This window comes from Kogia breviceps, chromosome 5 (assembly GCF_026419965.1).
Source record: "Kogia breviceps isolate mKogBre1 chromosome 5, mKogBre1 haplotype 1, whole genome shotgun sequence".
NCBI classification, from domain to species: Eukaryota; Metazoa; Chordata; class Mammalia; order Artiodactyla; family Physeteridae; genus Kogia; species Kogia breviceps.
Window position 1 is genome coordinate 69,203,659 of NC_081314.1, and position 24,615 is coordinate 69,228,273.

At 44.1% G+C, this 24,615-nt stretch overlaps 1 long non-coding RNA gene across 2 annotated transcripts in view; it reads left to right on the top strand.

Annotated features, from left to right (window-relative positions):
* The window catches only part of LOC136794251 (uncharacterized), an 89,356-nt gene that overhangs the window by 11,633 nt on the left and 53,108 nt on the right, over positions 1–24,615 (top strand). Inside the window, exons 1-2 of one of the 2 annotated variants that reach the window (XR_010840712.1) lie at positions 3,692–3,776; positions 6,611–6,765. This is a non-coding gene — a long non-coding RNA (uncharacterized lncRNA). Of the gene's footprint in view, positions 1–3,691; positions 3,777–6,610; positions 6,766–24,615 lie in introns of those variants that run through there. The other variant, XR_010840711.1, reaches the window with a different exon arrangement.

The window sequence follows — 24,615 nt, forward strand, 5'->3', positions numbered from 1 at the left end:
ATGTCTTCAAACTCCAGGGAAGCTGAGGCCAAACCTCATTTTTCCACAAACCAAAAGGCGCCTCTGGAGCTCCTTGGGTGAAGATGTCCTGCATTCAGTGTCCACCCGGGCTGTGGCCAGAGAGGGTCCCTCAGGTCTGGGTCCCCATGGGGATGCAGGGCCGTTCCTGTGGTTGTGAAGCAGAGAGAACCAGCCCAAGGACAGCTGGAAGGAGGGCAATGGAGGTGATCACAGCAGTAACAACTACAGAAACAAATCCATCACCTCCCCTGAACTGCTCACCTTACTGGGCCAACTCTCCCCCCAACCCCGCAAGGAAAGTATTACTATTCTACGGTACATTTCACAGGTGAAGAAACTGAGCATCAGAGAGCCTCCATGACTTAGCCAATGTCACACAGCCATGCTTACACCTGGGGTTTGAACCTGACACTGTGGAGCTATAAAACCTGTGCTCTTTCCATCACAGGACCCACCTTCTGAAGGCACCTACTAGGTCCATTTTCTTTTTCTCTCCTATTGTAGACAGGTTTGGGGATTCCTTTGTATGTAGGTTGTTTGTCATCTTTTGTTCTTTTTTATTGTCCCTGATTATCATTATTCCTTATGCTTATCCCTGCCATTCTCCCCACCCTTGTGACTTTTCCTCCTAAGAGCAGCAATCCTCTGGGGTCATCTTTGACCTCTTTCAGCAGGAGCACAAACCAGTTGTTCTTCCCTCCTGTTGAAGCTGCTACCCTCCCCCTCCCACCCCTGGAACCAGCAGAGAAAAGGTATATTCACAGGAGCATACCTGGAGGATGAGGGCAAAGTAAGAAATGGTAGGTTTTGCTGTTCTACACAGCAAGTGAGATTTCTTGGTAAAAAACTTAGAAGTATTTCTAGACCCAGCCATGGCTGCTAGAGCCTCCAAAAGGACCTCCCAGGAAAACTTTCAGACTGGAGGGATAAGCAGATTGGTCTTGGCTCATTTGGCTGTTCATCTTCCTAGAAATAGGGCCTGGGGAGCTGATCCCTTTAGACAGGATCTAACTCTATATCCCCAACATATTGGATTTTATGGCATTAAATGGAACATTTGAACTATTAACTCCAACTCAGCATGTCCCAGAATTAAGTTGTCTCCTTGTGTCCCATAAATTTGCTTCTCCACTTGTGCTCCTTTCCGTAGAGATTGGCTCCCACTCTCTGCAAAGCCACCCAAGCCAGAAGCCTCAGGATCAGTTGGACTTTCCCTCTCCAGTGCCCTCTTCCATCTTCAGCCCCTCAGCAGTGACGATTTGTTTTGCTTCCTTGCTGATTTCCACATCTGCTGCAAGAGAGCAGATTCCTCATGCATCCCCAAATGCAGATCTGATCATATCACCGCCCTGTGATTTTCTCTTTTTACAATTTCCCCAATACTTTCAACGTAAAATCGTAAATTCCTTTCCCCATCCAATAAGACCTTTTGTGACTTGGTCCCTGCTTACCTTGTTCTGACTCATTTCTCATCTCTGCCCACTCCCGTCTACTCTCCAGACATTCTGAAGCACTACATTTGGAGCTTTAAGTAGTTGCTGGTCCTTGCGACTCCTCTAAAAATACATTTTATACCTCCTTTCAGGTGAAGAATCTGAGCCTAGAATCACACAGCTAATAAGCAGCAAAATCTGATTTTAAAGACAAGTCTCACTGTCACTGAAGACCAGATCTTTCTGACAGACTTGGGGAGCCTGGCATACTTTGTGGATTTTGCCAGGCCTGCAATGAGGGAGAGAGGGGAGACCAAACCCCTTCTATTCAGAAAATCCTGACATCATCTGGCTATAGCCCTGTCCTCTCTTTCTGACCCACATGATTTTGCAGATGTGAGGGGTGACTGAGCCCCAAGATTAATAATCACTGCGAAATTCACTGTGGCCAAAGAGAAGACACACGATTCATCATATGAACTGTGCTCAGATCCCGTTGCTTGAGTTTAATCAGACTAATGAACCAGATGGCTTCCTCTCTAAAGTGATTTCTGCTGTTTCCAGTAGTGAATAACAGCACACCAGCATCTGAAAGGGAGAAAGAAGAAAATTCAGCTGGGGTTACCTCCCAGTTACCCAGCTGATGGGTTAGCAGTACTGGGAGAGGTGGGGCAGGGTGGCTGGGGTATGAACTTCGTGGTGTCCATTCTAGGCCTGTCACCTCCAGGAAAATGTTCCCAAGGAAGGGGAGGGGTTTTTTAAGTGTAGAAGATAAGTCCAGGGAACTCAGAGGCCAGTGCCTTCAGAGGAGAGCAGGTGGTAAAGGAACTTGATCCCAATAATGCATTCATTTGTCTAACATTTACTGATACCACTGTATGCATAGCCTATTGTAAACACTGAAGATACAACAGTGAACCCAACAAGGGCTCTGGTTCTAAAACTCAGGGCAATTGTCTTTAAATATTTTAAAACTACAGAATCCTTTGTTCCAAGGAAACCTTACAGATAAGCCCAACAATTAAAGAAAGGCAAAGCTCTAGGTGGCCCCTGATGAGGCTCTTGTGAACTCTAGGGTTGCACAGAGTGCAGTGGATTGTGCTGTGCTGCCGAGGAGGAATGACCCAGGGGCAGGGGACCCAAGAGCTATCTTCCAACATTTGATGGGGGGTCCTGGGGAAGAGGGGTCTGACCTATCCATGGTGGTCCCATGTCGTCAAGACTCTATTACAAAATAGAAAACCAACCCAAACCTCTAAATCACCAAACTGAAGAAAGAGCAGGGAAATGGATAGCCTTCATGAACAGCTGGAACCAGGGATAAGATGCTACCAGATCTTGGTCCCTTTTCTCCCTTCCCCCCAACCTCACTCCCCTCCTCCCCGTGCACTTCTAAGGGAGTCCCTACGCACAGTCCTTGCTGCAGTGAGTGACTATGAATGTGTGAGCCTGGCCATGTACTATGCCCTGAGGCAGCCCGCATGGACACCCTGAATGGCCCATCCTGGTCAACTGACTTAAGGGCAGCCACCCAGTCTGGAGGCTGGCCAGGGGCTATAACTTAGGTTTGCATTAAAAAGAAGAGCTGGGACAAATGAATTCTCTGTCTCTGAAAACATGAGCCAAGAGACACAGAGAAGTTGCCTGTTAGCTCTGGGGAAGAGAAAAAAATTTACTTAGATTTGGGGTCTGAGGTGGCCATTGTGGTCTGGATGGTCAAACGTCTCAATTTGCCCTGGGGAATCCCAGTTGGTCTCAGGTTAATTATAACTAGGGCCTCATTTCACTCTCATGAGTATTCGGATTTGGATGAAAAACTATTCAATCACTTTAGTTATGGACCATAATAGGGTGTGGAGTGGGAGATGAGAAGGGATGAGAGAGAAGGTGGGGTCAGGCCTGGAAGAGCCTTGTGGGCCAGGCATAAGAGTTTTGACTTCTATGGTGAAGATTATGAGGATTTTTAACTTTGACTTCTATGGTGAAGATTATGAGGATTTTTAACATGGAAAGTACAAGATCAAAGTTTGCCTTTACAAAGATCATTCTGATAAAGTGTGGACAGCTGATGAGAGATGTGCTAAAGAGCTGAAGGCGATCAGCTGGGAGGCTGACTGAACACTCCAGGCAAGAGACAGGGTGGTCTGAAATATACCAAGTGACTTGTAGAGATGAGAAAAGCGGATGTGTTCAAGGGCTATCCAGGAGGAAGATTTGAAAGGATTTTGGAGACTGATGAGATTTGGGAGACCAGGGAGAGAAAAGCGTTAAGGGTGAACAATGATGCATTTCTGCAGGAAAAGCCTGCTGGCAGCAGGAATGGTGAGTGCAGCTTTGAACGTGTTGGTTTTGAAGGCCATCAAAGTGGCAACTGAGTGATCAGGGTGTAATTAGGGAGATGCTGAAGGGGGAGTGGTTGTTGGGGGTGCTGGGGGGCAGGTAGCTTCATTCGTGGGAGTGGAAAGATCACACAGAGAAGATGGGTAGGGTGAGGAGCAGGAGGTGGAAGGGAGGACAGGTGAGGATAACACCCAGAGCTGTCTGTGCATCTGCGTCTCATGCTTTGCCTTGCATTCCGCTTATTTTTCTTCTTGTCATTCCCCACCACAGACTGTACTGGGTTTGAGGCCTGGCACCTTTTAAACGTTGAATCATCTCCCACAGTGCCTTTGTGTAGCAGGTTGTTTGTATATATTTGGTACCAAATGATGGAAAAATTTTAAAGGCCTTTGAGATTGACCAACAGGAGGTCACTGATAACCTTAGGAGAGCATTTTCCCAAGGTGTGTTGGGGCAGATGCCAGACTGCAATGGTACATGGAATGGCGGATGAAGGAAAAAGAAACCAGTAACTCAAGCTATAATCCAGGCTGCCTCACTTTCCACTAGTCCATCTTCTCCCTCTTCACTTTGAAGGCAGTATAGTTTTTAATTATTCTTTTTTTTGTGTGTGTGTGTGGTACGCGGGCCTGTCACTGTTGTGGCCTCTCCCGTTGCAGAGCGCAGGCTCAGCGGCCATGGCTCACAGGCCCAGCCGCTCCGCAGCATGTGGGATCTTCCCAGACCGGGGCACAAACCCGTGTCCCCTGCATCGGCAGGTGGACTCTCAACCACTGCGCCACCAGGGAAGCCCTTTAATTATTCTTGAAAGAAGGGCTTGAGTTATTTAGTCATTCGGGAGCCGCAGGTGCAAATGGGGGAGTCAGAATGTCTGGTATGTTTTCCCCTTAAGTCCAATGCTGCTAGAAAAATGACAGTGATAGGAAGCACAGTACTATGTTTGAATCCCAGCTCTGCACTTGGGAAGGGCACCATTTAGATAGCTCAGAATAATTTGGAATTTGAAATCAGATCAGATTTCAAATTGGGGCCAATATCTGGCTCTGTTATTTACTTACCTAATAGCTTTGCAAACTTTGTAAAGTTTCAACATCTCTGACTCTTGATTTACTCATCAGAAAAATGGGGATGATAATGAATATCTTTCAATTTGCATAGCTAATTCAATGGGTGGTAGAAACTGAAGCTCACAGAGGTTTTATATAACATTCCCATGTCATTTGACTAGTATGTGACAGAGCTGGGATTCCAACCCAGAGCTCATCAGTTTTGATGTTTTTGTACTTTCTAGGGCACTCTGCTGCCTGACACATGACCTCAACTCTTCTTTGGACTGAAGCAAGGCATAAATAACTCGATAAATGCCTGGATCAGGAATATGCAAAGTTCCCTTCCCTTCCCTCATTGTCCTTGGGACCTTAAGAAATTACCCCCCCGCTCCCGACTCCACCATTATCGCTGAAGTTGCTCATTAAACGGGTAGAAAATTGTGTGACCTAGTGCATAGGCTAATTGTGAAGGTTAGACTAGTTAATGTCAGCAAAGGTACCCCACAGAGTAGTCACATGGTAAGTGCGAATTAAATGGTAACTAAAGCTGATTTCAACTTTGAGATTGGTGTTAACTCTTCTAACAAGCTTTGCTGATAGTGACAGTAATTATAGTGATGGAGGCGGTTGTAGTAGGAGCAGCATTAGCTAACATTTGTAGAACACTGGGAAATCTTCAAGTGCCAGAAAATAACTCTCATTTAAATAATCTCATTTAAATTCACAACAGCTCTCTTAACAGATGTCATTATTCCTATTTTTACAGATTAAGATAGAAAGGCATAAAGAAAGAGGATAAGTCACTGGTCCAAAGTCATCTAGCCTTATGTGATAGAACAGGGGTCAAATCCAGGGCTCGGGGTATTAGTGAAGTCTCCATCTCCAGTAGATGCCAACACGTGAACCCCAAGGTTTGGTCGGAATTTATTCCCATGAAGAGTCTTATGAGCTAAAAAGGAAATAAAAAGGCACTTTCCAGGAAGCATCATGACTGCTGAAGAGGCAGACCCAACTGGCTCGCTGGCTCTGCTTCTGGGAGCTGACCCTGGGCTTTCGAGGACAGTGCTAGCAGCTGGGATAGAGGTGAGGTCATTGTCACCAAGCTGTCATCTCTCAATGGCGCCCCAGCCTGCGCTGGGGCGCCATTGAGAGATGGACTGAAGTGGATGGACTGAAGAAGATGGACTGAAGGCCACAGAAGTGGCCTCCTGGCCTGCCAGCCCCCATTGCTGAGGCCAAGGGGAAGGAGAGAGAGAGAGACCTGGGCTAAAGGTTGGCAAGAGACATAGTCCGAAGGGAGAGAAGTGGAGCAAAACAACCTGCTAAGGGGCCTGGCAGGGAGGCTGTCAGGCTGCTCATCTGTATGCTCTGGGGTGAGGCCTGCAGTGGGAGTCACCGCCTGGGCAGAGTCATCTGGACGTGGGCAGTGAATCAACCAAACCCCATGGGCACCAGTTCTGGGCTTCTGGGGACTCAGATCCCATTTCCTGCTTGCCCTTATCCTCTGCCCCAACAGTGGGATGGGCCTCTGCGCACGCACACGCGCGTGCGTGTGTGTGTGTGTGTGTGTGTGGTGTGTTCCCACATTAAAGAGGCAGAAAAGATGGAAGGCCCACCGTCTGTCCCCAGCAGGAGCTTAAGCCCAGGACTGTGTCCTCTCACTTTCTCCCAGTAGCTGCTCTAAAGTCCTCTCCCCCAGATTGTTGGCAAAGCTGCAGAACTTCTGATTCAGTGACATTTTACAGGATCACTGTGTTCTTTCTTCAGAGCCATTTGAGATAGAACTGAGAACAGGAAGCCCACTGTCTCAGAGAACTGGACCAAGGATGGTGCTCCCCAAGCAATGGAGGACTTCAGGGAGTCGGAGCAGTGGGGGAGCAAAGGCAGGAGCCAATACCCCTTGTGTTCCAGGCTGGCATCAGGTACTGTCACACGTTCTTTTTTCTTTTAGTCCCCTCAGTAATACTAGGAAGTGGGTAAAATTGTTCCCATTACAGGGAGAGGAAGTTGAAGCTAAGAGGAGGAAAAGTGATTCACCTAAGGGCATTCAGTGAGTAGGAGGCCTAAACGCTCCTTAACACCAGTCTTTTCTAATTCTCGACGATGACTCTTCCTTTATGCCATGCAGCCCCCAAGCTTTGCCGTGAGCCAGAGTTCCTGGGACACATCACTGGTTTTTAAGGTAGTGCTGAATGGCATGAGCTTGGCGGGGCTTACACGTGCACAGTGGTCATTGTGCCTTGTCTCCTTCTACACACTCTAAATCTAGGCTCTATCAGAAATTCTCCTGGAAAGACAGATGATTACCAGACTGAATTGGCCGCCTCCGTGCATATGGATACGGATGAGTATGCACACATAATCAGACAGACACACACACCTACCAAAGAACCTTGGAGCTGGCAAAGCATTGGTCGGTCATTTAATACAAATCCCTGATTCATTAAATTTCTAGTAGCTAAACTAGACAGTTTTCTGGTCTGTGCTTGGAGATTTATAGAATGTAAGAATTTTTACAAAGGGAAGAATGGTAAGAAATAGTAACAAGTGGGGTGTGACCCCAACAATGAGCAGGCTTACAGGATAAGCGTCCAGGTTGGGTGGTGGTTGTGGTCAGGAGACGGTTTGGTTTCGGTAATAGCAGTGGCAGTGCTGGTGGTCCTGATGGAGGAGGTAGGGATGATGATGGAGGTGGTGGCTTGTTGGTAACAATGAAGGTGGTGGTGATGGTGTTGGTGGTGGTAGAAGAGGTGCAAGTGGTGCTGATGGTGGCAGAGGAGGTGGCAGTGGCCAATGATGGTGGAAGTGGTGGTGATGGTGGTTGGAGATGAAGGTGGTGGGGGAGGAGTAGAGGTGACAGGGTGGCAGGAATGGTAGTGATGGCGGTTAAAGATGGAGGGGAGGTGATTCCAGAGGAGGAGGCAGGGATGAAGGTAGAAGGGTGTGGTGGTGGCCTTAGAGGGAATGGTGGTTTACCCTTTAACATTTAGGCTTAAGTTGAACTTCTCAAAGTATGAGGAGCCAGTGCACACGGGGAAGGCTCCAGGCCCAGCATTGGCAGAGGGTAAGTTCCTTCCTAGAACACCAAACACCTATCCAGATTGTCTCAGGGTAGCCCACTGCCATGAGGAGAAGCAAAAGTCCATAGCTCCCTCCCAGCCTGCCCAGCGCAGGGTGTTCCTTGGCTCTGGCAGTCCCCCAGGCCAGAATCCCACCAGATACAGCCAGTACCCACCATTCCCAGGTCACAGGACTCTGAGACCTCGCAAAATTTTTGAAGCTTCGATAGAAATGGTTTTGATAGAAACACTCTCAGGTCCACAAACTGTAACACATTTCCTCTAATAGGTACATACCCCCCCTGCCCCACACACATACTTACACTCACACAGTTTCTGCAGAAGTTCATGCTATTTGTTTTTAAAAACCAGTATACACAGAATGGAGTATGTACTTAACGTGCCACATGCCCACCTCCGCCATCCTGATCCGGGCTGCTTACATGGTGCTGGCAGCTTTGCCGCTGACTTAGTCACTGAGACACCACTCGTGAAGAAAATCAATATGTTGTTTGCCTCTCTGAAGTGAGAGCATGCCAGATGAAGAGTCACATAGAGTGGCCTTGACAGCAGCTCTCCACGGTTCCCCAGTCAACACCAGGCTTGCCTTCTGTTGAGTTTCAGCAGCCTTCTTACCTGTCAGGAATGACATATGGGATACTTGATAGAGGAAACCTCTACCCTGCATGATCTACGTTAACTAGTATGACATATGGGCTTCCCTTGGCGAGTAGCTATTTTCAAGGCTGTTTTAGTGTAGCCTTGACCCATAATGACTCCTATCATTTATTATGCTCCACAGAACCCCTTCCCCACAAAAGCATGTGCAGCTCATATTCCAAGCACTCCTCCGTCCATCACCCCCATGCTCCCAGCAGTACCTCCCAAATCAGAGATTCACTAAAGTGTCTGGCTTTGATATGATCCCTTACTTCCTTGCATGGGTGAGTAATAGAAGAAGGTAGAAGAGTATGTAAATAATCATTCCTTCTTGGTGCCTGGTTCTTGGGAGACACTTAGAAGATGAACATTCAGTGAAGGGAAAGAGGGCTGGGGTTCCAGATGTGGAATCTCTAGTTTTTTTAAGGCCACATTAACTGCAGTGCAGGGAAAAGGTCAAATGAAATCTTCGACGGCCTCCGGGAAGCAAAGGGCCCAACTCAGCACTTCCAGACCATGAATACAGTTTCCTAGGACCACAGGTTATGAAGTCTTTGTCTGGACAGGTTTGCATAAGACAGTGGTACATGTTGGTACCTAGAAATTCTCCAGACCCACAATTTTAAGGGTTTCCTTTGTATCCCAGTTGTCTCCATGAGGATAGGGTCAGCCCTTTGTAGCTGCAGCCCCTTGAAACTCTGGACAGTGACTCAGAGATTAGCCATAAACAAAAAGTCACCTGTGGTGTGAGGCTTTGGCACTGTGTATACCTGGCAGCAGTATCCCTGCATCCCCACCTGGCTCTCAGTCGCGATATAAGGAGTAGCCCCTAAATTCTAGCAAACCACAGAAGCAAAGGCCAGTTTTAAGGAAATTGCCACTTTCCATGGTAAAATAAAATAATATCCAGACTCTCTGCAGCAGATTCTGTTGGTTTCTAACTGAACTTCCCAACTGAATCCTGATTCTATTCAGACATCCACCCATTACCAGCGTGGCATTCCACTGACGTCTGTTACTGGTCCAGGAGTGGAAAGTGTAAGAAATTATAGTCCATGCTTGAGGTAGCATCATACTTCTTGATATGCACAAGACGTAGTCCTGATTGCAATTAGCAGCCATCTTAAAAATCACAAGGGAAACCAGTTTTGGGTAGGAGCTGACACTGAGGGCAGCTGAGTGGAATGCAGAAAGAACCTGCGTATTTGATGCCATCATTGAAATGTGGATTGCAGCATGCCTGGGGCCTACTCTACCCCAGGCCTCCTGTTATGTCTGATAATGCATCTCCCTATTGTTTGATTCAACACATTCTGTTCCTTGCAGTCAAAATGATCCTAAGTGACATTCCCCGCAAGGCTGAGTTAGGAGGAAGATTCTCCACATGGAGAGAGGCAGAAAAAACAACACGGCCCAACTCTCATTTCCAAAGATTCACCTTTCATGAGGACCTCAGAGGGCACTACTCCTCTTTAATGCCGTAACTACAATTTTTCTCTTAAAAGCTCCTCTGTAGAGCAGAGGGTAGGCTGGGATATTTAAACAATTCTTCATGCAGTGTTCAGAGATAGTAGCAGGAAAAAACACAGAGAGTAATTTGCAACTAGATAATCTGGTTCTCAAGATACTCCTTGGTCTTTAGATTATGGCTTTGGGTTTCATTCAGTCTTTATATGCTGGGCACCATCCAGCATCGAAAGTCATGCCTTAGAAATCCATGCTCATTGTCGCCTCGTATGCAAGTAAAGGAAAGAGCCCTAGAGGAACAGGGAATCCTTTCTCCCACCTTCTCGGTTTCCTGCCTTTTCTTGTGGTGATTGACTTGGGAAAGGCCACTTGTCTCAACTTTAAGAAGTCCTTCTTAAGGCCACAACAGATACAATGAATAATGTTGAAAAATACATGAGAAAGAAACTCCATCCTGGTATGGTATAATGCAATGACACAAGCATTGATACAAGAGCCAGAAGTAGGTCATAAGAGGGACAAGAGCATTATTTCTTTACAAGCTATGGAATGGGTCATGGGTCTCCACCAGTGTGGACCCCCGAATCAGCCAGGCTCAGGCCTCTACAGCCCATGCTGAACACTGTATAAAAGAGACGTCATACTTCAGACTATACTACAAAGCTACAGTAATCAAGACAGTGTGGTACTGGCACAAAAACAGAAATATAGATCAATGGGAAGAAAAAAGAAATAGAAAGCCCAGAGATCAACCCATGCACATATGGTCACCTTATCTTTGATAAAGGAGGCAAGAATATACAGTGGAGAAAAAAGAGAGCCTCTTCAATAAGTGGTGCTGGGAAAACTGGACAGGTACATGTAAAAGTATGAAATTAGAACCCTCCCTAACACCATACACAAAAATAAACTCAAAATGTATTAAAGACCTAAATGTAAGGCCAGACGCTATCAAACTCTTAGAGGAAAACATAGGCAGAACACTCTGACATAAATCACAGCAAGTTCCTTTCTGACCCACCTCCTAGAGAAATGGAAATAAAAACAAAAATAAACAAATGGAACCTAATGAAACTTAAAAGCATTTACACAGCAAAGGAAACCATAAACAAGACCAAAAGACAACCCTCAGAATGGGAGAAAATATTTGCAAATGAAGCAACTGACAAAGGATTCATCTCCAAAATTTACAAGCAGCTCATGCAGCTCTATATCAAAAAAACAAACAACCCAATCCAAAACGGGCAGAAGACCTAAATAGACATTTCTCCAAAGAAGATATACAGATTGCCAACAAACACATGAAAGAATGCTCAACATCATTAATCATTAGAGAAATGCAAATCAAAGCTACAATGAGATATCATCTCACACTGGTCAGAATGGCCATCATCAAAAAAATCTAGAAACAATAAATACTGGAGAGGGTGTGGAGAAAAGGGAACACTCTTGCACTGTTGGTGGGAATGTAAATTGATACAGCCAGTATGGAGAACAGTATGGAGCTTCCTTAAAAAACTACAAATAGAACTACCATATGACCCAGCAATCCCACTACTGGGCATACACCCTGAGAAAACCATAATTCAAAAAGAGTCATGTACCAAAATGTTCATTGCAGCTCTATTTACAATAGCCAGCACATGGAAGCATCCTAAGTGTCCATCAACAGATGAATGGATAAAGAAGATGTGGCACATATATACAATGGAATATTACAATATTACTCAGCCATAAAAAGAAATGAAACTGAGTTATTTGTAGTGAGGTGGATGGACCTGGAGTCTGTCATACAGAGTGAAGTAAATCAGAAGGAGAAAAACAAATACCATATGCTAACACACATATATGGAATCTAAGAAGAAAAAATGTCATGAAGAGACTAGGGGTAGGATGGGAATAAAACACAGACCTACTAGAGCATGGACTTGAGGATATGGGGAGGGGGAAGAGTAATCTGTGACGAAGTGAGAGAGTGGCATGGACATATATACACTACCAAACGTAGGGTGGATAGCTAGTGGGAAGCAGCCACATGGCACAGGGAGATCAGCTCGGAGCTTTGTGACCACCTAGAGGGGTGGAATAGGGAGGGTGGGAGGGAGGGAGATGCAAGAGATATGGGAACATATGTGTATGTATAACTGATTCACTTTGTTGTAAAGCAATTAATTATACTCCAATAAAGATGTTAAAAAAAAAAGAGACGTCCTAGTACATACCCTCCATTCCTATATTGGCAATGGAGCGTGGTAGACCAGAAGACTGTGGCCCACTGCCTGGGTTTGCCCCCGTTTTCGTCACTTGCTTGTTGTTGTGGAAACTGAAGCAAGCCACTTAGTCCTTTGAGCCTCAGTTTCTTTGTGTGCAAGCCTATTACACAGGTTGTCATGATGATTCAGAAGATAAAGTATATAACTGTACCTGGCACATCAGTAGTTTCCTAATACATAGTAATTATTTTTTGTTATTAATAACCATTCAGCCAGTTTCCCAATTCCTCTTGTGACCTGTTTCAGCAACTCCCAACTATGTCTTAGCAGCTTATTCTTCTGTTGGGTTTCCACATGACCCTCACATTGGACTCACAACTTTCTCTTTCCCAAGTTACAGCATTGGTGGTACTCCATCCTGCAATGTGCCGCAGACATTCTTGGAGAACAGCCTCTGGCATTTCCAGGTCCCAGGACTCTGCCTGTCCAGAGGTGACTTCCTGGGCTGCACTCCCACCCATCACATCCAGACAGGACCAACCCCAAAGCCTTTGAAAGACTCTGGTTGTACGTAGAGGAGACTGTTCCCAGGGAAAATGAGCCCATGAAGCAGCCTCCTTGGAAGTGTTGGAGAGGTGCATGGCTCTCAGTTCAGCCTTCACCATTTCAACGATATGATGGCACTGAATGGCGAACTGCCCCAGCTTTTGTGGGAAGCAAGTCTGGGCACTGCCAACATAATAAACAGTTTTATCTCCTTAATAAGGCCCGTCTGCCTGGGGTGGGCCAGAGCGGACAGAATCTCCTGGGGCTCCTAGAGCCAGATGCCTTTCAACGGGTTTTGCCATCAATCTTAATAAATACAAGGAGGCAGGAACTGGCATGATAAATTCAAAACAATCCTGTCCTGGGAGGCTTGTGCTCAGAAACCCTCACCATTTCAAATCAATTCAGCCAATATTTACAGGGCATCTCCCATGAACCGGTCACTATACTAGGCAATGGGATTACAAAAATGAGTAAGATTGTCACTGTCCTGGAGATGCTTAGAGCTGCAGAGAGGTAAGGAGTGGGACAGATGAGGGCCAAGAGGGTAAAAAAGTATTATAGGTTCTAACACAGGGACATAAATAGGGTATAAGGGGTACACTGAGGAAAGAGGGGTCAGTTCTCCTGGGATTAGGAGGGTCAGGAAAGTCTTCACAGGGGAAGTGACCCAGATATCAGGTCAATGAATATTTATTGACTGTTAACTGGCACCAATTTCTGTGCTAGAGGATTTCACAGGCATTATCTCTTTTATGCTTCACAAAAACCCTGTGAAGTAGATACTATTACCCCTGTGATTTTCAAAGATGGAGAAAAGTAAGTCCAAAGGTCACATGGCTAATGAATGATATGGAGCTTTGGTAGAATTAGAGCCCTCAGTCTGACCACCCAAGCAATGGATGTCCTAACTTTGGGGGGGGTCTCTTTTGCTCACGCACATAAGCTTCAGCCTAGCACTTATATAAGTAGATGCTCAGATATCTACTCATCATTCTGGTGACAGGAAAATTCGTGCAAGTGAAACCCACAAACAGAGAAGCTAAGGTGAACCCCCCTCCGTCATATCCCCACTTCCTTCCTCATTATCTCACTCAGTTTTTGAGGCCTTAAACTTGCCAAAAAAAAAAGAATTCTTTGCCTCCAGAAGCCACTATGCTTCTCTGTTTCATCGTGTTTGCCTTGAAATTGACAAAGAGCCTACTGCCGAGGACAGCTGAGTAGGGTGGGTGGTAGGCTGAGAAGAGAAGGATAACAGTGGCAGTGGGGTGGGGAGGAGGGAGGGAGAGGGGAATAGGAGGGAGTCCTGCCAGGGCTGTGAGGACCTAGGACTAAGGGACAGGAAGAGAGGGGTGAGTGTGGAGGCAGAGACCTAATCATGTGGGGAGAAGAAGATACGGAGGGTGAAAAGGAGATGGCCCACTGATCCAGAGATAGAAGCAGGAAGAACCATAGCAGGGCTCAAAGAGGGCAAAAAAAGGACGGTTTTCACATATTCAGTCAACTCCGGCTACTCCTGCCTTGATCCTTGTGTCCCAGACCTGAAGCCTCTTTGGAGGGATACTGTGCTGGCTCCTTAAAAGTATAGACTCAAATATTGGAAGTACTGGTTTCTGAAGGAAGAGGCTAGACCTCGGGCTCTCCATCAGTAAAGGAGGGGAGCAAGGATTAGCCCAGGGGATCTTTCCAGCTCTGACACTCCAGGACATCAGGGCCAGCCCATTTCCCTGGCTTTGCTTGGATAGAGAGGATACTAAGAGTCTGGGGACTTGAGCCAGCTCTGTAGGACCATGTGAGGAAGTGGCAGATTTAAAACAGAATCAATAAATAAGCTGCTACTTAAGGAAGGCAATCTTAGGCCTACCCTCCTTCATGTAGTTTTCCCCAAATCCTTTTGTTGTCATACCATATTTCCCTTTCCCCTTGTAGACTCAGCTTTAACTGAGCAGTTACTTACAGACTGAAGAGGTCACGAGGTGCAAGACCCTAGCACAGGGTGGTAGGCAGAATCATGTCCCTTGGATATTAGGCCCAAATCCCTGGAACCGGTGGAGGTTACCACATTTGTAAGAAGGGGCTCTGCAGGTGTGATTAAGTTAAATTTTTGAGATGAGGTGATATTCTGGGTCATCCAGGTGCGCCCTAAATGCAGTCTCATGTATCTTTCTAAGTGGGAAGCGGGGGAGATTTGACGCAGACAGAGGAGAAGACCATTTGAACGACACTGGCCTTTAAGATTGGAGCAAGTGATACAGCCACAAGCCAAGGAATGCCAGAAGCTGGAAGAGGCAAGGAATAGATTCTGCCCTAGAGCCTCCCGACAGAGTGCAGCCCTGTGACACATTGATTTCTGTCCAGTCAGACTGATTTTGAACTTCTGACCTCCAACACCGTGAGAGAATATATTTCTGTTGTTTTCCAGGCACTAAGTTTGCGGTAAATTGTTACAGCGGCTGTAGAAAATGAATACACCCAGTCTCATCCTGCCCCCTAACCCATGCCTACACATTCTGCACACATGCCCTGCAGTCTGAGTGTGTCATGGGCTTTCTGTGTCCCTTGGAATGATGGGGCATCTGGACTCTCTGGGCAAGCTGTAATGAGAAAGCCATGGACTTGGAGGTATGGAGAGAACCTGAATTGGAGATCCAGTTCATTGATTTTTGTGGTGGGCAGAAGACTTAGCCTTTCCAAGCCTGTTTTCTCATCATAAGATGGGAGCGGTAATCCCTGACTATCGCACTGCTGTCACGTTAGGACTACATGATATAATGGACTTAAAGGTGGTTTGTCACCTTTAAAGCTCCATGTACCTTATTATTTTTCATTAAATCCTGCTTCCTGTGCACAATCTGGGGCAGATCCCTAGTGATATGCAAGTAAGAGTCAGGTTGGGAGAGTCTTCTGTGGCTCTTGGTAGCTCTGGTATTTCTCTGATTCTGTGAACAGGGAGCAGTGGCACAAGGTATGAATGATCCTCGGGAGGGTTTATGGATGTAAACCCTTTTCCAGTCCCGCCTAAACTGGGGTCACTGTGTACTTTGTCCATAGATTGGTCAAGACTATAAAAATCCTAGATGTGTTCATGACCTTAGCATCACCAAGGTGAAAGGACCTGGCATGAGTCTGATAATTTGCTGACAATGTGTTATTTGCTTTATGTCTCCAGTACCTAGCATGGAAGCCCCAATAAATGTTTATTGGATGAATGAAGGAATGAATGGATATATGAATGAATGAGTGAACAAATGAATGAATGAATGAAAATAAATGAGCCCTGAATATCCACAAAACCTCCATATCACAACCTTCTTATATCCTCCAGTATAGTCCCTGTTTAAGGGCTCTTGCTTTTTTAAAAACATCTTTATTGTTGTATAATTGCTTTACAATGGTGTGTTAGTTTCTGCTTTATAACAAAGTGAATCAGCTATACGTACACATATATCCCCATATCTCCTCCCTCTTGCATCTCCCTCCCACCTTCCCTATCCCACTCCTCTAGGTGGTCACAAAGCACTGAGCTGATCTCCCTGTGCCATGCGGCTGCTTCCCACTAGCTATCTACTGTACATTTGGTAGTATATATAAGTCCATGCCACTCTCTCACTTCATCCCAGCTTACCCTTCCCCCTCCCCATGTCCTCGAGTCCATTCTCTATGTCTGCATCTTTATTCCTGTTTTGCCCCTAAGTTCTTCATAATGTTTATGGATTTTAACCTAAGTTCTCCTGTCTCACACTATCTCCCTGGATTTCTGTTCTGAGCTTGGTTGGAACAAATTCTTTCAAGTCTCCATTAAAGAATCACTTCCAATACCATTAAGTACTGTCCATGGTCCTCTCCTGAATTTACTGGTTACCTGTAATCACCATCCATTTGGGTTTCCACCACTGCACTGGACCCTAGGGGTACAGCAGCAGCCAGCCTTGTTTTCTGATGACAGAACCCTCTCTGTCCCATATTCTGTTAGAACATCCAGCTGCATCTCAGGACCAGCAGCAGCAGAATTAGAGTCCCCCAACTTCTATCCCACCACTTCTTACCTCTTTTACCTAGGCTGCTAATGTCCAAGCATGGTTTCCCCAGATTCTATTAGAGACATACTTAGGAGAAGAATGAGGACCAAAAATTTCTATAGATCAAATGGAATTTTTGAGAAGCTTGGTTTTGTTTCTTTTGTATTGCTTGTTACAGTAGTGTATGTTCATTGTATAGAGCTCAGAAAGTACATAAAATCATAAAGTATTAGATAAAGTCATTAGATGGCACAAACAAATGGAAAGATTTTCTGTGCTCATGGATTGGAAGAATTAATATTGTTAAAATGTCCATACTGCCCAAAGCAACCTAGAGATTCAGTGCAATCATTATCAAAATACCAATGGCATTTTTTCACAGAAATGGAACAAATAATCCTAAAATTTGTATGGAACCATGAAAGACCCTGAATAGCCAAAACCATCTGAGGGAAGAACAAAGCTGGAAGTATTATGCTCCCTGATTTCAAGCTATAGTAATGAAAACTGTGTGGTACTGGTGCAAGAACAGACACATAGATCAGTGGAACAGAAAAGAGAGCTCCCCAAAAAGCCCACGCTTATATGGCCAGTTAATTCATGACAAAGGAGACAAGAATATACAGTGGGGAAGACAGTCTCTTCAATAAATGGTGTTGGGAATACTGGACCACTTTCTTACACCATATAAAAAAATAAACTCAAAATGGATTTAAAGACTTAAGTGTAAGCCTAAAACCATAAAACTTCTAGAAGAAAACATAGGCAATGTGCTGTTTGACATCAGTCTTAGCAATATATGTTTGGATCTGTCTCCTCAGGCAAGGGCAACAAAAGCAAAAATAAACAAATGGGACTACATCAAACTAAAAGGCTTTTGCACAGTGAAGGAAACTATCAACAAAATTAAAATGCAACCTAGTGAATGGGAAAAAATATTTGCAAATGATATATTTGATAAGGGGTTAATATACAAAATATATAAAGAACCCACACATTTCACTATCCAAAAAAGAAATAATTCAATTTAATAATGAGCAGAGGACCTGAATAGACATTTTTCCAAAGAAGACACACAGATGGCCAATAGGCACATGAAAAGATGCTCGACATCATTAATCATCAGGGAAATGCAAATCAAAACTGCAATGAGGTATTACCTCACACCTGTCAGAAAGGCTATTACCAAAAAGCCAAGACATAACAAGTGTTGGTGAGGATGTGGAGAAAAGGGAACCTTTGTGCACTGTTGGTGGGAATGTAAATTAGTGCAGCCACTTTGGAAAACGGTATGGAGTTTCCTCAAAAACTTAAAAATAGAACTACCATACAATCCAGCAATTTCAGTTCTGGGTACCCACCCATAGAAAATAAAAACAGTAATTTGAAGAAATATATGTACGCCTATGTTCATTACAGCATTATTTACAATTTTCAAGATATGAAAGCAACCCAAGTGTTTACTGATAGATGAATGGATAAAGAAGATATAGTATATATTAAATATATACAATGGAATATTATTCAACCATAAAAAAGAATGAAATCTTGCCATTTGCAACAACATGCATGGACCTAGAGGGTATTATGCTAAGTGAAATAAGCCAGACAGAGAAAGACAAGTACTATATGAATTCATTTATATGTGGAGCCTGAAAAACAAAACAAATGAACAAACATAACAAAACAGAAACAGACTCACAGATACAGAGAACAAACAGGTGGTTGCCAGAGGGAAGGGGAGTGAGGGAGGAGTGAAACAGGTGAGCAAGATTAAGAGGTACACACTTCCAGTTACAAAATAAATGAGTCACAGGGATGAAATGTACAGCATGGGTGATATAGACAGTAATATAATAAATTTGTATGGTGACAGTAACTAGACTTATCATGGTGATCATTTTGGGATATATAGAAATATCGAATCACTATGTTGTACACCTGAAACAAACGTACTATTGTATGTCAACTATACTTCAACAAAAAAAGAAAAAGAAAAAAGGTCATAATTTTACCATCTAGGGTCAATTGCTATTAACATTCTGGTATATTTCCTTCCAGTCATTTTTCTATAATTTTTACATAATTGAGATCATAGAGTATACACAATTTAAATTTTTCTTTCTAAATGTAACATTTAACATAAAGCATTTATATCATAAAAATGCTCTATAAATATAATTATTATGTATTATGTATATTAGTTGCTGCATAATGTTTTTCAATCTAATATTAACAATGATTTATAGATGTAATCCTGAGTCAGCTCTCCCTTAGTGCTCCAACTCTGTCCTATATTCTTTGTTCCCTGTACAATCCATTTGCAGAACTCAGCATCACTTTGAGCTCTCTAAGAAGAATTTGTTCATTCCAAAGCAACAATGAGCAATGAAGAATGTAGACTGGTACTGAAGATTTGACAGGGTAGATAGAAGAAAGATACTGCAATGAATTATCCGGAAGCAAGCAACTTGACTAAATGCATCTCTTAGCCACTTCTGATTTATATTAAGCCCCTATGTGGCTGGAGCACCAGCAGGAGTTTTTTCATTTTTGTTTTTGTTTCCCAATTCTTCTTTCCTTCTTCCTACATACTACCCCCAGCCCCCCATTATATATATTTTTAAACTACTAAAAGCTCCTAGCTAAACAGACTTACACTCATCCTGGGACTCAGGAAAACAAAGGGTCTTTGAACACCTGGACCCAGGTACCTTCTGTAGAAAGTAATTTAATGACAATCATTTGATAATTGAATAGGCCTTAAAAATAACCATCCCCCCATCCCCACTGACCTCATTTATCATCATCGTGTATTTCTTCCAGACACATAAAATTCCTTCCCTAAGAGTAAATGACTTTCTCAATTTCATTAAACTGGTGTATAATAAAATCTCCTTAATTTGTTTTTCATGGGATCAACTCTTTCTTACTTGGGTCTGAATGAGAAAATCTTGTTTTAAGGGAAAAAAAGGAAAACCGTACATACAAATATGAAACTTGTATATGTGAATTCCATAGATTCCCAGAAAATCTAATCAAGGGATGTCTTATTGGGGAAGAAGGGAACGGTGACAGTTTAAACAAAATCCATTCGGTAGAAAGAAGGCATTGGACGAGTGAGGAAGCCTAAAACCGAGGGTCAGGAAGTGGTATTTTTATCTTCTGGGAAGGTCCTTGTCGCTGTCAACAGAAGACCTGTCCGCGTAAGGAGGGTCCTGCCTAGAGCGCTGGATCGAGGGGTGCACAGCTCATTTCTGAAAACCACAGCCAGTTGGAGCTTTTTCAAAGGGAATTACGATAACCATTCGAAGGGCTATAAGAAAAGCCTGAAAGAAGGGACCGGTGGCTCCGTGTTAAGCATCCGGAGGAAGTAAACGGTGTGGGGGTGATTCCCACTTACAACCAGGCAAAGACGGTCCAACTTGCAAATCCTGAGAGACTGTAAGCAGCAGAAGTTGCAGGAGGTCCCCGAGAAGAAAGAGCCAAGGCGGAGACGGAAGCAACAACCACCCCCCATGAGCTGACCCAAAGCATTGCCTCCTCACAGCTTTTGTTTGTGAGCAAGAAAATAGCACGCTCTACTGGGAGTGGTGTAGCTAAAGAGCCGCCCTGAGGGGCACCCCCTCTCTTGGAGCCTGGGGACTCTGCAGAACCTGGAGGTGGTTCCCTGCCCCTTGCTCTACCCATCGAGTGTCCAGTCTGTTACCCGAGCCTCCCAGAGTGAGGGTCTGCTGATGACGGTGGGCTAGGGTTGCAGGTTTAGCACAATCTCCGCCCCCCCCCCCACAACAACCAGAAAAATCCAGGATCTCCAGGTAAATTTGAATTTCAGATAAATATATTTTTTAGTGTAAATATGTTCCAAATATTGCACAGCAACGCTAAGATGATGACAAAACTACTGACTGTCCAAGTTTCCTATTAATAGTAAAGAAAAGAGGAAGTTAGAGAAATAGGGAACTGAGTTATTGGAGAAGCAGTCTGTGTGTGTGTGTGTGTGTGTGTGTGAGAGAGAGAGAGAGAGAGAGAGAAAGAGAGAGAGAGAGAGAGAGATTGAGAGATTAAACTGTCAGCACTGTCACTGATCTAAGACAGATGCTTAGGGAACTCTCAAGAAGATAAAAATGCTTTTTAAAAACCTAGGTTCCACTGTAAACAGAAAACAAGTCATTTATGTGGATCTTCCACCATTTCTGGGTGTTTTTTTTTAAGATCCCACATTTTTTCTCCTCATAAGGGTCTTTTGTACTTCACCATCAGAACTGTGATTTGAGAGCTTGCCTATGCTCTCCAGGTACCCTCTTAGCCACGAAATCACACCTATTCTTTGCAGAGGCTCTGACATCTGCCTGCCCCAGGTGCAGCGTGGATCTTTAAGGAGGTCCAGCTATCTTCTCCCATGTCATCGTGAACTAACTGGGAGACTACTTGGAAGTTTTTTTCCCCAAAGTTCCTTTCCACCCGCACCACGACCACATCACCATCACAACTTCCTTACTGGTTGGAATTTGGTCTAGAAAAGTTTATCTGCTACTTCCTTTACTCCCTGGGAGATAAAATAGTCAGAAAGGCAAATTATGAATGTATCAGATGCTCTGCTTTTAGCCAAATGATGTTCCACAGATCTGAATAGTACAAGTTCCCAGCTTACTATATTCTCCCTGGGGCCAGTTTTATGACCTATATCAGAAACGCACCCTCCATTTCCTCTCTCTGACCAGGTTCTATTGTGTCTTTTCCCCCACTTGAGCTTGCCCACTTGCTCCTTTGCCTGGTGCTCTTCTCGGGAGCATTGTCCATTTCCAGATAGCCTAAACCTTCAGTTGTCCTATTTCAGCCTTGAGGCCCATATTGCTGTGACCCAGAGAGCCATGCCAGAGCACATGGGATGCCCCGTGGATCACCTGTTTCACTTTGCTCAAGACGCAGATTTTTTGGACATCTGCAATGAGAAATATTGTCTCAGGCATCCCAGGGAGGCACCTCGGATTCTCTTACTCATCTTGTGGTGGTGGTCTGCCCAGGGTTCCTTTCCTTCTCCTGCTTCTAGTGATAAGAACTTCCTCTTCCCTTGGAAACTGCCCTCCTCCAGTCCCCTTATGTCTCTTCTGGAACCATCAGATGCAACACCCCACCCTCTGGCCACAGGGGAAGTTTCATCAACCCCTGGATGAATCCGCCCCCATCTTTCTATCACAGAGACAAGCTCACGAGACAGCACATGTATCAATTTAGATCAGTCTTCCTCTGAGAGCACCTATGAGGTCATTAGTGGGGTGATTTAGACCTGAATGGTGGGTAACAATGATCCCCTCTCCTCCTGCTAAAATAACCCCATCCTTAAAGACAAGTAGAGCTGAGTGGTGGAGGCAGGGACAGATCTGGTGACATCAATTCAAGTCCCTTCATCCAGTTATGCCCGTGGCTACCCCACTCCTGGACTTCCATTTTTTGCTTCCCCTGCTTTGCATTGGGTTTAACATTTGCAGCTAAAGAGTCCTGAACAACACACACTTGGCATCTACCGTTCTCCCTGGACTTAACTGACGCTAAGTTCCAGCACATGCATTCTCTCCCACAATTCTCAACATCAGTCCCATCAACTAGGCTGATCATCCCCATTGTAAACATAAAGGAGACTTAAAGAATGCACAGCTAGTAAAGAGCTCTGCTGGAATCTCAATGCAGATTTTGACTCCAAGTCTTTTTCAAATTTTTTTACTGTGATTCACAGAAAAGAATTTTAATATGCTAAATATGCACATATTGTTAAGGTGAACCATATGAAACTGCAGATATTGGACCTTTTTGACCTTAAAATGGTAATTTCATATAGTTCAATCTCTATGTATGGTATAACAGAAACAAAAAGATTATGAAATAATACTTACCTCTGTTATGTATAATACATTGTAATACTTATATTTTATCCGACTTCAACTTTTTTTCTCTCTTTTTTTAAATTGAAGTTATAGTTGATGTATGATATTATGTTAGTTTCAGGTGTACAAAAAAGTGATTCAGTTATACATATAGATTCTTTTTTTTTAATAGGTTATTATAAGACATTGAATATAGTTCCCTGTGCTATACAGTAGGTCTTTGTTGCTTGTCTATCTTATATATAGTAGTGTGTGTCTGTTAATCCCAAACTCCTATTTTATCTCTTCCTATCCTACTTTATCTTTTAAAATGCTGGTCACAACCGACTAAACTGATTTCATGACACCCTAATGAGTTGTGACATGCAGTTTGAGAAAATATGACCTACACGAAACCATTCTGGTAACCATGCTTCTCTGAAATGTTAATCCCACTCCCTTTAAATATCACTTTAAATCTCTTGTGTAAACTTTCAGACACAAATGTCCTTCTTCATCATCATTTCAGCCAGAGCTCATCTGCCTGGATTCTCTTCAGAAGTATCTAGAAGGGCTGCCTGCTAAGTCACACCTGGGGTATGGGATATGGTGAGCCCACCATGAGGATCACTCCAACTAAATTCAAGAACCACAACCTAGAAATTGTCATATGAAGTGAGGTAAACCAGACAGAGAGAGACAAATATCATGTGATGCCACTTATATGTGGAATCTAAAAAAAAAATACAAATGAACTGATATACAAAACAGAAACAGACCCACAGACATAGAAAACAAACTTATGGTTACCAAAGGGGATGGGGAGGAGGGATAAATTAGGAGTTTAGGATTAACATATATACACTACTATATTTAAACTAGATAACCAACAAGGACCAACTGTATAGCACAGGGAACTATACTCAATATTTTGTAATAACCTATAAGGGAAAAGAATCTGAAAAAAGATATATATGTGTGTGTAACAATCACTTTGCTGTATACCTGAAACTAACACAACATTGTAAATCAACTATACTTCAATATTAATTAATTAATTAATTAAAATGTGAAAAATAATAAATTCAAGAACCACAAATGGGGTTGTAGCTACTTGCAATAATGAAAATGGTGATTCATAATAAATATTATTGTAGCAAGCATACCACCATTAGCCCAAAATGAAATCCAAATTTCTCTAAACGTGTCTAGTTGACGTGTGGTCTGATTAGCCCACACCAGTGAATTTCGTGTGGGTCCCTGGAAGAATTAATTTTTGTGAAATTAACTCGTCCAAGGCCTTTGGTTTTGTCTGAATGAGAAGGAAGGTTTGTGCTGAAAAACCTGATTCATGGAGAGAAGTGATGAAGAGGGCAGATGGGCATCTGTTCCCTGCCTGGCCCAGGGGGTTGGTGTCCAAGCCCCAGGGAGAGAGGGGCTCCAGGAGCTCTTCCGATGCAGGGCTCTCTTGCACCCAAGAGACAGTATGTGACATGGGGTGGGAGTGGCAGAGGAGATTCTCGGCCATTGGCGTCATGCCCACTGGGCAAGCTCTAGAGCAGGAGAAAGTGAGGGGTAGGATCTGTGCCTCTGGTATCAGATTGTGTGGGGTGCCCGGTAGAGGTCCCCTGGAAGTGTGACAAGTCCTTAAGGGGAAGTTTATTGGCACCAGGGCCCAGCTTGCACCACAGGGGTAGAAGCCAGTGAAGCATGGATAGTCACTGCTAATGGCACCTCACCAGCTAGTAGGTCTGGTGAAATTCAGGTTTACATTAAGCAAGCGCAGTCACATTACAGAACATCGTGTTTGGAGAGTACATTACGCAAATTGCTTTCAAGTACATATTTTGCAAAGCTCACAGCAACTCTAGGAGGTGGGCAGGGATGGCACAGGATCCCTATTTCTCAGGAAGCAAAGGTTGTAGAGGGAAGGTGGTGGGCATG